Source organism: Streptopelia decaocto (assembly GCF_964273445.1).
Source record: "Streptopelia decaocto genome assembly, chromosome: 1".
In the NCBI taxonomy this organism is placed as follows: domain Eukaryota; kingdom Metazoa; phylum Chordata; class Aves; order Columbiformes; family Columbidae; genus Streptopelia; species Streptopelia decaocto.
In genome coordinates, this window is record NC_138663.1 from 211,033,346 (window position 1) to 211,047,012 (window position 13,667).

Sequence of the window (13,667 nt, forward strand, 5' to 3'; positions counted from 1 at the left end):
ACAAGGGGTGATGGTTTTAAACTAAAGGAGGGAGATTCAGGCCGGACATGAGGAAGAAATTGTTGCCCTGAGGGTGGTGAGAGCCTGGCCCAGGTTGGCCAGAGAGGTGGTGGATGAACCATCCCTGGAGACACCCCAGGCCAGGCTGGATGGGGCTCTGAGCAACCTGAGCTGGTGAAGATGTCCCTGCTCATGGCAGGGGGGGTACTGGGGGAGCTGGAATGTCCTTCAGCACAAATTATTCTCTGATTCTATGATTTTGAGCACCAGGGAAGCAGGGACCTGTTCAGGACCTTACAGAATTGTCCTGATGCTGGTGCATACCACAAATACTGGTCAAGGCAGAGGCACAGAGAGATATTTCTGTTTTCCTCTGAAGTGGTGGATTTTGCTGTCACAGACTTGGTTGATCAGACACTTCAACCTGTATGTGTTGGTAAGGTGCTTTTTCTGCAGAGCCAGGTAAATGCAGTGATGGGAAGCCGTATTTTATCCGGGCTGGAAAAAGCCTCTCATATAGGGTTGTTAAATAGCAAGATCATAAAATCCTAGAATCATCTCTAAACAGGCCATGCTTCCTTCCTATTTGCCATGAGAAATCATGATTTCCTGTCTCACAGAAATACTTATTTCCAGCAATATTGGTTTCCCTGCCTTCCTTCTAACTGCATTCACCTCTGTGGCTTACAGGGCTGCAAAATGTTCATGCACTGGTCAGGTCACGGTTAAATGACAAGCCAGCTAATGAGGTCCTTGGTGTCAACCAACGTAACCGAGAGGTCACCGCCCAACTATCCCAGTGTCTGTGCAATTAAGCATCATTCTCTTCTCCCCTGTTTATCTCACCTCACTCTTGCACAGAGCTGCTACAATTACCCAAAGCTTTTAGAAGGTAAGAAAGTGTTGCAGTTTGTCTAGTTCTTAATCATTTTTTCTTTAAAAAGTTTATACCTGTTAAACCAATGCTAATTATACTTTTCTTATGGCCAGCGTTTTATCAATACAGCCAACTGGGACTGAAACACCAATTAAATTCGGGAGAGGAAAACTACAGCTGTAGCAGAGCACCTGATTTTTTCAAAATTATGACATCAACTTAATTGCAACTTTCCAATCCATTTTTCCCCCAATTAATCTAAAGTGCTCTATTCTTAGGAGAATTTCAGAGCCATGATAAAGCAACTCAATGACCTGTTTTCTGACCCTCTGCTAAACTGCTAATGACTTTTTTGGCGGGTTTCAGCTCTGTTTTAATTGATGATGGACACAGTCAAAACCTGGTTAAGAAGTTGTAAGCAAAGTTGTGCTCTGCCTTTTGTGGGCCATCCAGTTTGGCTTTGGACGTGGAGAAAAAGAGTGGCTGGAATGACTCAAAACTGAGATGTCAGCTGTAAAGTGATGTAATTAATGCTGGCAAAAGAGCCCAGTTGGACAGATGGCCCCTCTCCATCTAACTCACACCAGGACTTTGCTGTGTGGCTCTTTAATCCACCATGTCAGAGCAAGGCTGCCTCAAGTTGCGCCAGGGGAGGTTGAGGTTGGATCTGGGGAACAATTTCTTCCCCAAAGGGCCGTGGGGCATTGGAACAGGCTGCCCAGGGCAGTGCTGGAGTCACCATCCCTGGAAGGTTGGACAGACGGACATGAGGTTCTCAGGACATGGGGCAGTGCCGGGGGTGGGTTACGGTTAGACTGGATGATCTTGATGGTCTTTTCCAACCGAAACGATTCTACGATTCGTCCTCCTCCATGGGGAATTTCCATCACTTGAAACATTTGTACTCAGCAAAAATGTGCTTGAAAAGGATCCTCAGGGCAGCAGGGAGGACACATGTAGGTCTGTAAATGAGATAACGTTGAAATATCCGATTCCTTTGGTGTTAGTGAGTTCTTACAGACTTCTCAGGAACGCAACCTGCAATTATCTGAGCTGTTTAATTGCTAGCTCTCCTCCAGCCTGTGCCAGACAGGTCTCCTCCAAACAATGTGTGGACACAGATTAGGGTGGCACGGATCAGAGGTTGCTGCTGGGAGGTAAAGTAGATGAACCTTCTGGGTTTTGGGGAGCAGAGGATTCAGCAGCATGGGCATCACCATGTCATGCTGCCTTCCCCTGGGGCTGGAGAGCATCTAAATGGGTTTAGCATGGGAGAATCCCTCCTCACACCTCAAGGTGCTCATGGTCTGGGTGATTCTTTAAGAACACAAGGAACCCTTATGATCAAGGAGAGTGACTGTGGCATTTCTGAGAGCAATGTATAATTCTTCAAATCAACAAAAAAATCTCCGCGTCCTTCTGTAATCTGTTCTAGTAGCTAATTACTCTCAATGATAAAGACGTGCTGCTTTTGCAGTTTGAAGGTGCAGTGCTTGGCCCTCGTTATCTGCTGGCCATTAGCTGACTAGAGGGAAACCTCCTTTCACATCAGCCATTCTCTGTCCTCGCTGGCAAGCACAGAGAGCGATTTAACAGCCTCTTAACCTTTGCTGTGATAATCTCCACGGCCAGAACTTCATTTCTTGCAGTAGCGTGTGCTTTTCCAGCTCCTGAATCATTTGTCGACCGCTTCCCTGCAGTGTCTCCCATTTATTTCTCTGCACTTTTAGAACCTGGACAAAGGAACAGATCCATCATGTTAAAATGACTTTCCAGGGAGTGCAGCTACAGATAATAGTACCTTCCGGCTTCTGCATAACTTTCTCCTCTTAGCACACCCCAAAATCATAGAACTGTAGAATCATACAACAGTTTGGGTTGAAGGGACCTTCCCAGCTCCCCCAGTGCCCCCCCTGCCATGAGCAGGGACATCTTCACCAGCTCAGGTTGCTCAGAGCCCCGTCCAGCCTGGCCTGGGATGTCTCCAGGGATGGTTCATCCACCACCTCTCTGGCCAACCTGGGACAGGCTCTCACCACCCTCAGGGCAACAATTTCTTCCTCATGTCTGGCCTGAATCTCCCTCCTTTAGTTTAAAACCATCACCCCTTGTCCTATGGCAACAGGCCCTGCTCAAAAGTCTGTCCCCATCTTTTTTATGGGCCACTTTTAAGTCTGCAAAGGGTGCACTAAGGTCTCCCTGGAGCTTCTGTTCTCCAGCTGAACACCCCAGCTCTCTCAGCCTGTCCCCCAGCAGAGCTGTTCCAGCCTCGCATCATTTCTGGGGCTCCTCTGTCCCCTCTCCATTAGTTCCATGTCTGGTCTCTGCTGAAGTCTCCAGACTCTCCTTCTAGCCAGCAAGATTATCTTGGCATGGTTCTCCCTTGCTGTAATTTAGAATATTCTATTCTATTCTATTCTATTCTATTCTATTCTATTCTATTCTATTCTATTCTATTCTATTCTATTCTATTCTATTCTATTCTATTCTATTCTATTCTATTCTATTCTATTCTATTCTATTCTCTCCTCTAGCTATAAAGAGTATCTCCATGTCATTCTCTCTTGCTGTAATTTCAGTCCACGACTGCTTGTCCTGTCCCTGGAAGAGCTGTTTATTCTCCCCCTCTTTGCAATGACCTTTTACATAATTGAAGACGGCTATTGTGTCTCCTCGCAGCTGTCTTTCCTCCAGATTAAATGACACCAATTGCTTCCCAATAGCTCATGTTTTCCTGGCCTCTGATTATACTTGTTACTGTCACACGAACGCTCTTTGGGTTGTCCTTGAAGTGGGACATTGAAACCGGACCCAGTGATCCAGCCATGGTCTGTAAGTGGAGAAGACACAAAGTGCCAGTTCTGCTGTCACCTCCTCACTGTGTCAGACCCGGAGAGATCACTCAGAGATCCTGAGAATGCCTGGAAAGTGTAAATAAAGCCTGATGGATGCCACAGGGTGGTATAGGTCCTGCACTCCAGGAGCTGGCTTGTGAGAATCGTAGAATCATAGATAATTTGGGTTGAAGGGACATTCAAATCTCATGTAGTCCCACCCCTGCCATGAGCAGGGACATCTTCACCAGCTCAGGTTGCTCAGAGCCCCGTCCAGCCTGGCCTGGGATGTCTCCAGGGATGGTTCAGCCACCACCTCTCTGGCCAACCTGGGCACGCTCTCACCACCCTCAGGGACAACAATTTCTTCCTCATGTCCAGCCTGAATCTCCGTCCTTTATTTTAAAACCATCACCCCTTGTCCTATGACAACAGGCCCTGCTCAAAAGTCTGTCCCCATCTGTCTTATCGGCCTCTTTAAATATTGAAAGTCCAAGCGAACGTTGCTTCTGTAATTGCACCGCGGAGTTTTCCCAGCAGGGCTTAATGCTGCAAGATCATGGAGATAAATGGGTTGTGGTTCTCCAGAACCAGTCTCACCCAGGGAGCCATGGTGACAGTTCTGAAATTACTGGGACATTGCTGTCACAGAAAGGAAGGCTGAGGATGTATGACAAGAGGAAGGCAATTAAGATGCTCCCAAGCTGTCTGAAAGTGTGATGCGCCATTCATCTGTGCCAGAAGCCCTCGCATTTGTCAAAGCTTAAAGGGAATCAGACACAACCGACCTGGAGGAGAAAACCATCAGTGAGAAGCGATTGGCAGTTGTACTAACGAAGCAGGTCAAATTCAATTCTCTGCTCACAAAGGGAACCATTAGAAATTACGGAACCCGAGTTTTGTTGATGGTGATAGAAGGAAATAATGAGACTGGAAGTTTTACGAGCAACTGCCTGTGCTGCTGGAGCAGGGTGATTTTGGGGAGGTTATGCTATTTGTCATGATAACCATACCATCCATCTGAAGATTTCTGAAGGAAAAAAAAAAGAGTTATTTACAAACTGCACCCGATTTTATAGTCTTCAGTCTGTTTTTGCTCAATACAAAGATTTCTAAGGGTGAAAATTTACATTCAAGCTAAGCTCTTCGTGGTACATTCACAATATGGCAAAAGCCCCAGTATAATTCAGTGCAAAGCAGCCACTGCAGAGGGCTCTTGAAGATTTTGCTTCCAGCTGAAACTGCATTTATTTCTGGAAATCACCCATATAATAGCTGACATGTTGGCCCCAGCATGGGCCAGTGCCCAGACACAAAACCCCCTACAAACCTCTTCTATACCACGATTTCTCCTTCTTCTCTGTTTCCACTAATCTATATCAGACATATTATTTTTGCATTCAGAGAACAGGTTTGCTCAGAGTTGGCTGGAGACGTGACAGAGAGAAGCCAGGAAAGTAATAAAGCAGGCGGGAATGCCGGCGGGGGAAACAGAAAGAGTATTCTTATTCTTACAGTGTCCCAAAGACTTTCACTTCCACTTTGAAGTAATAGGGTTGGTTTTAAGGATCTCATAAAAAGACAAAAAGGTAATCTGAGTTGGAAAAATCTGTACAGGACTGAGGATTTAGCTAGACTATGTTGCACTTCAAGCCTTTAGCGTCATTGTCATTCCTATTCATGGCCATCTAACCATGAGCACCACAACCAGGCTCCTGTTTTGCATGATTCACTTGGAAATAAAGAAAACAATGAAAAAGAAGGAAGAAAAGTCTCATCAGAGTGCATGTATCTTGTGGCAATCTCCCTCTTCTTAAAGCCGGACACAAAAAGTTCTCATTTCATAATAGTTGAGACAAACGCCATTCAAAACCAGCAGGAAAAAGAGCCGTACCTTCTCCCAGGTGACCCAACACAATGCAAAGGACATCCCCATGACCACAGCACCCCATGCATGTAGAGCTGGGGGAGCTCAGGAGATGGCCAAGCCCAAAGTCTACACCAAAGGGTGGTGGAAAACAGCTATAACTCCCTCTCTTCATCTCTTGGGTTGGGAGAAGGGCTCTTCAACAACCCTGGTGACTATAGCACCTTGCTTTGCCCACCAGGCAACTCGTACTGAAGTCCACCATGCTTTGATGTGAGCGAATAACATCCCAGGAAGGACATAGATTTCTTCTACAACCTCCAAAAAAGGGAATCTTTTCCCATTCCTCCTGTTCTTCTTTTCTTCTCTACGCTCATCATTGCCCTGGGGACCACTGGCTTGGACTTCCCCATGAACCCCTCTCAGATGTTAGTCATGTCTCTGGGAGATATCTTAGGGTAGAAGAACCAGCTCCCATCTTCATGTCCCACCCAGAAGTATGAGTGAGAGGAAGAAGTGACTCAGGTTCATGGGTCCCCTTGGTTGGACAGACAATACTTAAGGTCCATAAACAAAAGGCTTTTATTTTGCAGCTTGGCCCAATTAGCAAATGATTTGGTGGCAGAAGGATTTACGGTATCGTAGGTGCAATAGGTAGACATAACAAAGTTGTGGCATATGTGGGGCTGTAAATCTTATGTTACTTATAAAAATGAAAACAAAATAATAGAAGTATAGGAAAGAAATAAGATATAGAGAGAAAGATTTCGCCATCCCTACGGCTCTGCTTTATGTGTGATGGAGTTCGCAGTCTCAGATCCAGTGATGTGTGGCATCATCTGGTGTCTTTTTCATTTCATGTGGTGAGACTGGTGGGCAGAGTGGTCCTCAGGATGGTGGGTGGGCGCCACCAGTGCTTGCACAATGTGGGCCTTTATAGCCCTCTGGGTTGCCCACTTGCCTGATTTTCGGTCTTTTGTGGAGGTGTTATGGTGAAAGATAGAAGTAGGAGGGTGATTGCAAAAGAGAGACAAGTCTCTGGCCATCTCGAAGGGTCTCAACTTTTCCCTTAGTGCCGTGCTGGGCCTATCAGAAGATGGAGGTACATGCTCTCCAACATGCCCCCCCACCTCCTGTATCAGCCCACCAGCCTTTGTCTGTGGCTCTTAGCTTGTTGTTGATATATAAATGGCAATTCACCTCATACTGAATGACCCATCTCCTGCTCCTTGGAATGTCTCATCTCCTGTGGCTGGATGAACTGGTTTTGCCACAATGTTCAAGCCATGTTCCTATTCAGTCTCTGACACCATCCCAGAAGGGTCCTGTTCAGGCCTGATGCCACCTGTGATGACAGATGGACGTCACCTTGGCCTTGGATGGAGTCCTTCAGGCTGGAGCTGCAGGACCGGGAGACACACATGGGACGGACCAGCCGTACCCTGGGCTTTTTGGAGGATGAACCTCTTGGTACTGTAGCCATTTAAGTTCTAATTAAGAGTTTTCCTATTTCCCTGGGGGTTTATTTCAACAAAAAAGCAATTTCCCAGTTGATTTTAGTTCTTCTTCATACCCTGCATTTATCTTCGGTACTTTGTGGTGTTAAATAGCTGCCACGTTTCACTCCGTGCAAATCCCTGTATTTCTGTCCCCAAAGGGCAGAAATAAACACGGATGTATTCAGAAGTGAAACCACTCATTCTTGTTCTGTCTCCCTTATCTCTGGTACTCGAACAAGATTTATCCTGCATCTTTCTTCTCCTTGGTCTTGCATTTTTCTGTCCCCATGATCTTCTTATCCTCATTTATTCCTTCCCAGGGTTTCTGGAGTCGCTACCTTTTATGCACAAACCCAGCAGCTCACTTTAATCAAACACAGCAATTAGGAAACTCTCAATTACAAGTGTCACCCATGTCATGATTTATTCCCTGGCTTCAGGATTTTGGCTTCAACTATTATTTCTGTGTCTGAAAAAGTCTGAGGGGAATTAAGCACAGAGGATTGGATCACAGAAAGAAAGCATCCCAAAGAGTAGCATCCCCTTTCTCCAGCAGCCCCAAATTGTTGCAGAATCACAGAATCACAGAATAGTTTGGGTTGGAAGGACCATCCCAGCTCCCCCAGTGCCCCCCCTGCCATGAGCAGGGACATCTTCACCAGCTCAGGTTGCTCAGAGCCCCGTCCAGCCTGGCCTGGGATGTCTCCAGGGATGGTTCAGCCACCACCTCTCTGGCCAACCTGGGCCAGGCTCTCACCACCCTCAGGGACAACAATTTCTTTCACATTGTAAAAAAAGTCCTTCTCCTTCCTTTCTTATCTCTGGGGATTCACCAGCTGAGAATTTTATCCTGATGGCTTTGCAAGCTGACAGGCACCAGACACTTAACAGCTTGCTGGGATTTCTTCCCTGCCTTCCCCATGGTACATGAGGAGACTCTAAGCAAAAAAAAAAGAGGATGACTCTTTCCTGAGGGTTTTCATATCCCCATTTTAGTATAGATAAAAAAGATAATGTCGTGGTTTAACCCGAGGTGGCAATACAACCGCAATAGCTGCTCACTCATCCCCTCCCACCACCACAACAGGGGAGAGAATCAAAAGGGAAGGGAGAAACTTGGATTGAGATAAACACAATTTAATAAAATAAGAATATACTAATAAATACATATATATATAAAATAGACATAAAAGATACTCAAGACAATTCCTCACGAATTCTGTCCATAACTGAGCAGCCAGTCCCAGCAAACCACACCTGGTCTGAACAGCTGATCCCAGAGAGAGAAAAGAGAAGAAAAAGGCAGAAAGGCTCAGAGGCCATTGCAAAATGGCAAAAGCCAGACTAAAGGTCCCACACCAAAGACTCCCCCGGCTTCAACAGCAAAGCAAGCAAGCAAGAATCAAAAACAACGCGCACAAGAGAAAGTGCCTGAGAAGCCAGAGAGATAGTGGAAGAGCCAACTGGAAGGTCCCACTCTTATGTCTGGAACATGAGGCTAATGGGATGGAATATTCTCATTGATCAGTCTGGATGTCAGCCAGGCTCTGCTCCATTCATGCCCCCCTTCCTCGATGCCTCACACCTGTAAGAAAGGCACCCAGAATGTCCTTGGCTCTCAGATCAGAGCAAATAAAAACATTAACCCTGTGCTGGCGTGTTATCTGCTTGTTCTCAAACTAAGTCCAAATAATGAGCATGCTATCTATGAAAAAGAAAGGTTTGTAACTTCATGAAGAAAATTAACCCATTTTCAGTCAAACCAGCACAGATTATGCAAGTCATGAAGATAAGGGTGGGTTTTTTTGTACAGGGTTGGAAACCAGCTCAGGCAGCGATGCCAAAGCTGTCTTGGCAGAGTCAGACTCTCTTCAATCACCTGTTCCCTCTGTGCACACTCCAGCCCTCCTCCTCCTCCTCTCCAGGCTGCAGGGATGGGACACGAATAGATGTGCCAGGAAACATTCCCCTCTCTCAATTCTTGGACAGCTGACAGACGGGGATGCGGGACCGTCATCCAGAGGGGGCCATGCACATGTCCTATATATGCTGGAAACTCTATTAGGACAACAGGTCAACTTCTCAGCTGGGTTTTTGTGGTCAAGAGGGACAAGGGTTCTCTGGGGTATGAGCTATTCTTTGAGACTACTGCTTCAGGAGGATACTAAACCTGAACTAGAGATGTTCATGTTCTCTCCTTGATGGTTGGTTGGCCCATGGATAGTGGCTCCGGTAGAGATGATTCTATGCTGTATTTGGTCAGATAAATCCCTCTGCAATACTGTGGCCATGCTGTCCAATCCCACCTGCACCTGATTGCTTTGTTTTGACCGATAAACCTATTTTTGCTTGATTTGGAGGGAGATTGTAGCTTACTTGTGGGAAGAAGGTGATTCCCGCAGGAATCAGTGCTGCATCCTAGAACGCTACAAGACACACGATGGTTTAACAGAAAGCATCTCAAGCATCTCCTTCCTTCTTCTTTTTTTGTTCCTCAGAAATTAGGTATCCTTGACCTAGCTTCCCTCCTTGGAAGGCAAATGTAGAAGTGAAATACAGTATCTCAAAACTAGCACTCTCTGCACTAGGAACTAGCCAGGGCTGAGCCATGAGCTCCAGGCTTTGCTCATTATCTCCTAGGTTGTTTCGTTGTTAGCTGATTCCCGAAATGTGGTTGTGACCAGAAAAGCATTGGGGACAGACTTTTGAGCAGGGCCTGTTGCCATAGGACAAGGGGTGATGGTTTTGAACTAAAGGAGGGAGATTCAGGCCGAACATGAGGAAGAAATTGTTGCCCTGAGGGTGGTGAGAGCCTGTCCCAGTTTGGCCAGAGAGGTGGTGGCTGAACCATCCCTGGAGACATCCCAGGCCAGGCTGGACGGGGCTCTGAGCAGCCTGAGCTGGTGAAGATGTCCCTGCTCATGGCAGGGGGGGCACTGGGGGAGCTGGGAACGTCCCTTGAACCCAAACCCTTTTGTGATTCTATGATTCTATGTTCATCTCTGCAGAAAGAGGAGGTTGTGCTCCTCACCTGCCTCTTATTTGCTAACAGACACAGCTTTCAGCAGTGAGTAAGTGCAGTTGCACAGGGGTTTACTGCAAATTAAACAGCTTGCTCTACAATTCAGTTCAGACAACCGTTCCTGAGCAGCACAGTGGGCTGCAGTGAAAATGAGCTGCAGAAAGATCATTTATCTGTGGGCTGAGAGGTGGAGGGCTGTGGAGGAGTGTCCAATGCTGCTTTTTGGGTTGTGACTACTGCTTTTATCCCTCAGGGCCTCAGATTCCCCTGCATAAGTGATACTGGTACACTTGCCTACCAGAGGTGTCCAGAGCAGTTTGAGATGCCCTTGGGCACCGTGGCAGGGCCCAGCTACCAGACACCAAGGGCAGAGGCTTCTTGCAGGTCCCATATCCTGGCTGCTTGCCCTATTCAAGAGGATTAACTCTTAATCCAAGGTGGTCCATACCCACTCATGTTCATGACAGGACCAGAGGAAACGGCCTCAAGTTGCGCCAGGGGAGGTTGAGGTTGGATCTTGGGAACAATTTCTTCCCCAAAGGGCTGTGGGGCATTGGAACAGGCTGCCCAGGGCAGTGCTGGAGTCACCATCCCTGGAGGGTTGGACAGACGGACATGAGGTTCTCAGGACATGGAGCAGTGCCAGGGCTGGGAAACGGTTGGACTCAATGATCTTGAGGGGCTTTTCCAACTAAAATGACTCTATGATTCTGTGATTCTGTGTAAGACTTTTCATGCACCCACACCCAAAAACCACAGCACTGAGGAGGTTTCAGTGATTCCCCACATGCAGGGTGAGGGCTGGCAGTGGCTGAATTTTGGGGAAGGGGGGGAAAGAAATGCCATTGGACTTCTGGCTGTGTTGTGTGATGAACAGGGCTATTTCCCCCTTTATAAGAAACACACACACATTTTTACTATCTCTTACAAATCTGCCTTTTCTCAGGGGCTGGACCCAGCCCACTGGCACTTGTATTTGGCTTTTGTGCCTCTGGGCAAGAAACAAATAAAATAACAAGAAATAGCAACAGAGGAAGAAAATAATTTCATTGCAGAATGAAAGCTCTTTGGGTATGAGCTTCACCCAGCAAAGGCTCATTCAGTGCCTTTCTCCAAAGCTGGAGTCATTCTGAAGACTAATAACTGGGGTCTGGTGGGGCAAGGAGGGTGTTTTGGCATGTGCAGGCACTTGAACACAGACACACAACATAGTTCATGCTCCTCTGAGGTCTTGTGCAAATCACCTGCTTGCTCTCCTTTATATTTATGGTTGGACTCATTGATCTTGAGGGTCTCTTCCAGCCAAAATGATTCTATGATCCCCTGGCACCTCTGCTGCTCCTTCCCACCCATCTCCACTAAGCAAAGGGCTCCATGACACATCGGAGTCATATCATACTCCTTCTCAATTTCCTCTTCTCTACGCCTGGGATTTCCCTGAAGGTTCTCATTTCTCCTTGGCTTGATTTATACAGCCGCATTAGATAAATGGCACTTGCACCATCTATCCTTGTTATGACAGCTGGGCGACGTGCACCGTGCATTCATCATTCCTCTTCCTGCTGACCTCGCCAGTCTTGGCTGGAGTGTGATCGAATGAAAAGCAAAGGGGGAGAGCAGCAATTACTGTCTGTGATGATCAGGGGAACATCACAAAACAGTGTGGGATTGTAAGCAATGCAATACCTTGGTGATGGGCTGTCATTCATGCAGCTAATAAAAAAAACGAAGCGAGGACAGATTTTTTGGATAGTCTGTAGCAATAGGACAAAGGGTGATGGTTTTAAACTAAAGGATGAGAGATTCAGGCTGGACATAAGGAAGAAATTGTTTCACAGAGATGTGATGGGTGAACCATCCCTGGAGACATCCCAGGCCAGGCTGGACGGGGCTCTGAGCAACCTGAGCTGGTGAAGATGTCCCTGCTCATGGCAGGGGGGGCGCTGGGGGAGCTTTGAAGGTCCCTTCCAACCCAAACCCTTCTGTGATTCTGTGGTGTTCCATTCATTCCAGAAGCGCTGACTTTAAAAATCATATAATAGAATTATAGAACCACTGGGGCTGGTGATGCATCAGCCCAGCTGAGGTACAGTGGCTGCTCCCAGGTGACACAGGAATGCTCAGACTCTAAAGATTTAAATTTCTGCCCTGCTGTGCAAGACAGAGAGCTCTGCCTTCCAAGGATGAGCACGTTTTGCTGGCCACCAGCGTACGGAGGTCATTAATGGACAGAGTTAAAACCATTTGCACAAACTGAAAAACTTCACACTCATCCTGCAGCTGTGGAGAGATATTGGATTTAAAAGCCAGATGCAGCTTTCCCAGCTCTTATTCCCCAAGTTGCTCTGTCTCGTGCAAGGAATCCCCGTGGGTTAACATGCACAGTATTTGCCGCTCCTGACCCCAAACCGAGCTAGCGACTCTCCGGTTCATGATGGAGCCCCAGCAGAAGTATGAGAACCTCAGGCCTTCTTCTCCACAGCTGTCTATGGTGTCTTGAGTCACTTTCTGCTTCATGTTTCACCTGCTCGTTTCACTCTTGCCTTCACTTTTGTTCAATTCTTTCTCCTTCCCTATTTATTATTTATATATACATTTGCTGCCTAATTTCTCCCTCCTTTTCTATTATTTGACTATACCCAACCTACGGGAAGGGTCCTCTGGCTCAAAAGATGCCTTTAAATTGAAGCTGAAGCTGTGCATGGAACAGAAGAGATGAGAGGTGTGTTTGAAAGCCTTCATCACCTTCAGGGCTTGGATCAGCCGCAACTCGTGCTACTTTTGGGCATCCACAACACAATGGGATCTGAGGGCATCCAGGATTTGCCATACTTTACAGAATTGTGTCCTTTAAGACTTGGCCATTTGGTCAGTATGTGCCAAACTAAACCTTAACAATTACAGCAGGGCTGTTATCTTTGGAAGGGTTTAATTGTGCATCCTCCTCTCATTGTCCTCTCCCAGGGGGGCTTCCTAGGCAGAAACCATCCTGGTGCTACCTGACCTGGTCCATCACAACCTCTTCCGTGCCTTCTCTTGGTGACCCTGAAGCAGTGGCAGGTCATAAAATGGTAGAATCTTAGAATCATTTTGGTTGGAGAAGACCTTGAAGACCATCAAGTCCAACTGTTAGCTAGCACTCCAAAGTCCACCTCTAAACCTCTAAGAACCTCATCTCCACGTCTGTCCAGCCCTCCAGGGATGGCGACTCCACCACTGCCCTGGGCAGCCTGTTCCAATGCCCCACAGCCCTTTGGGGAAGAAATTGTTCCCCACCTCAACCTCCCCTGGCGCAACTTGCGGCCATTTCCTCTTGTTGTATTGCTTGTTACTTGGGAAAATAGACTGATGTCCTCCTCGCTACAAACTCCCATGGGGTGCTCTTGCTAGATGGAGTATGCTTAAACATATTTTAAACATTTAGGACCCTAGTATCTTAAATAACACTACACAGCTGTGTTTGTAGAACCAAATCTAGGCTGCAATGGGAGCTGAGGAACTCAGCTCACATGGAGGTATGTGGGAGTTTACATTTAGGAGATTTAATGTACAAGCTGCATCCTGACAT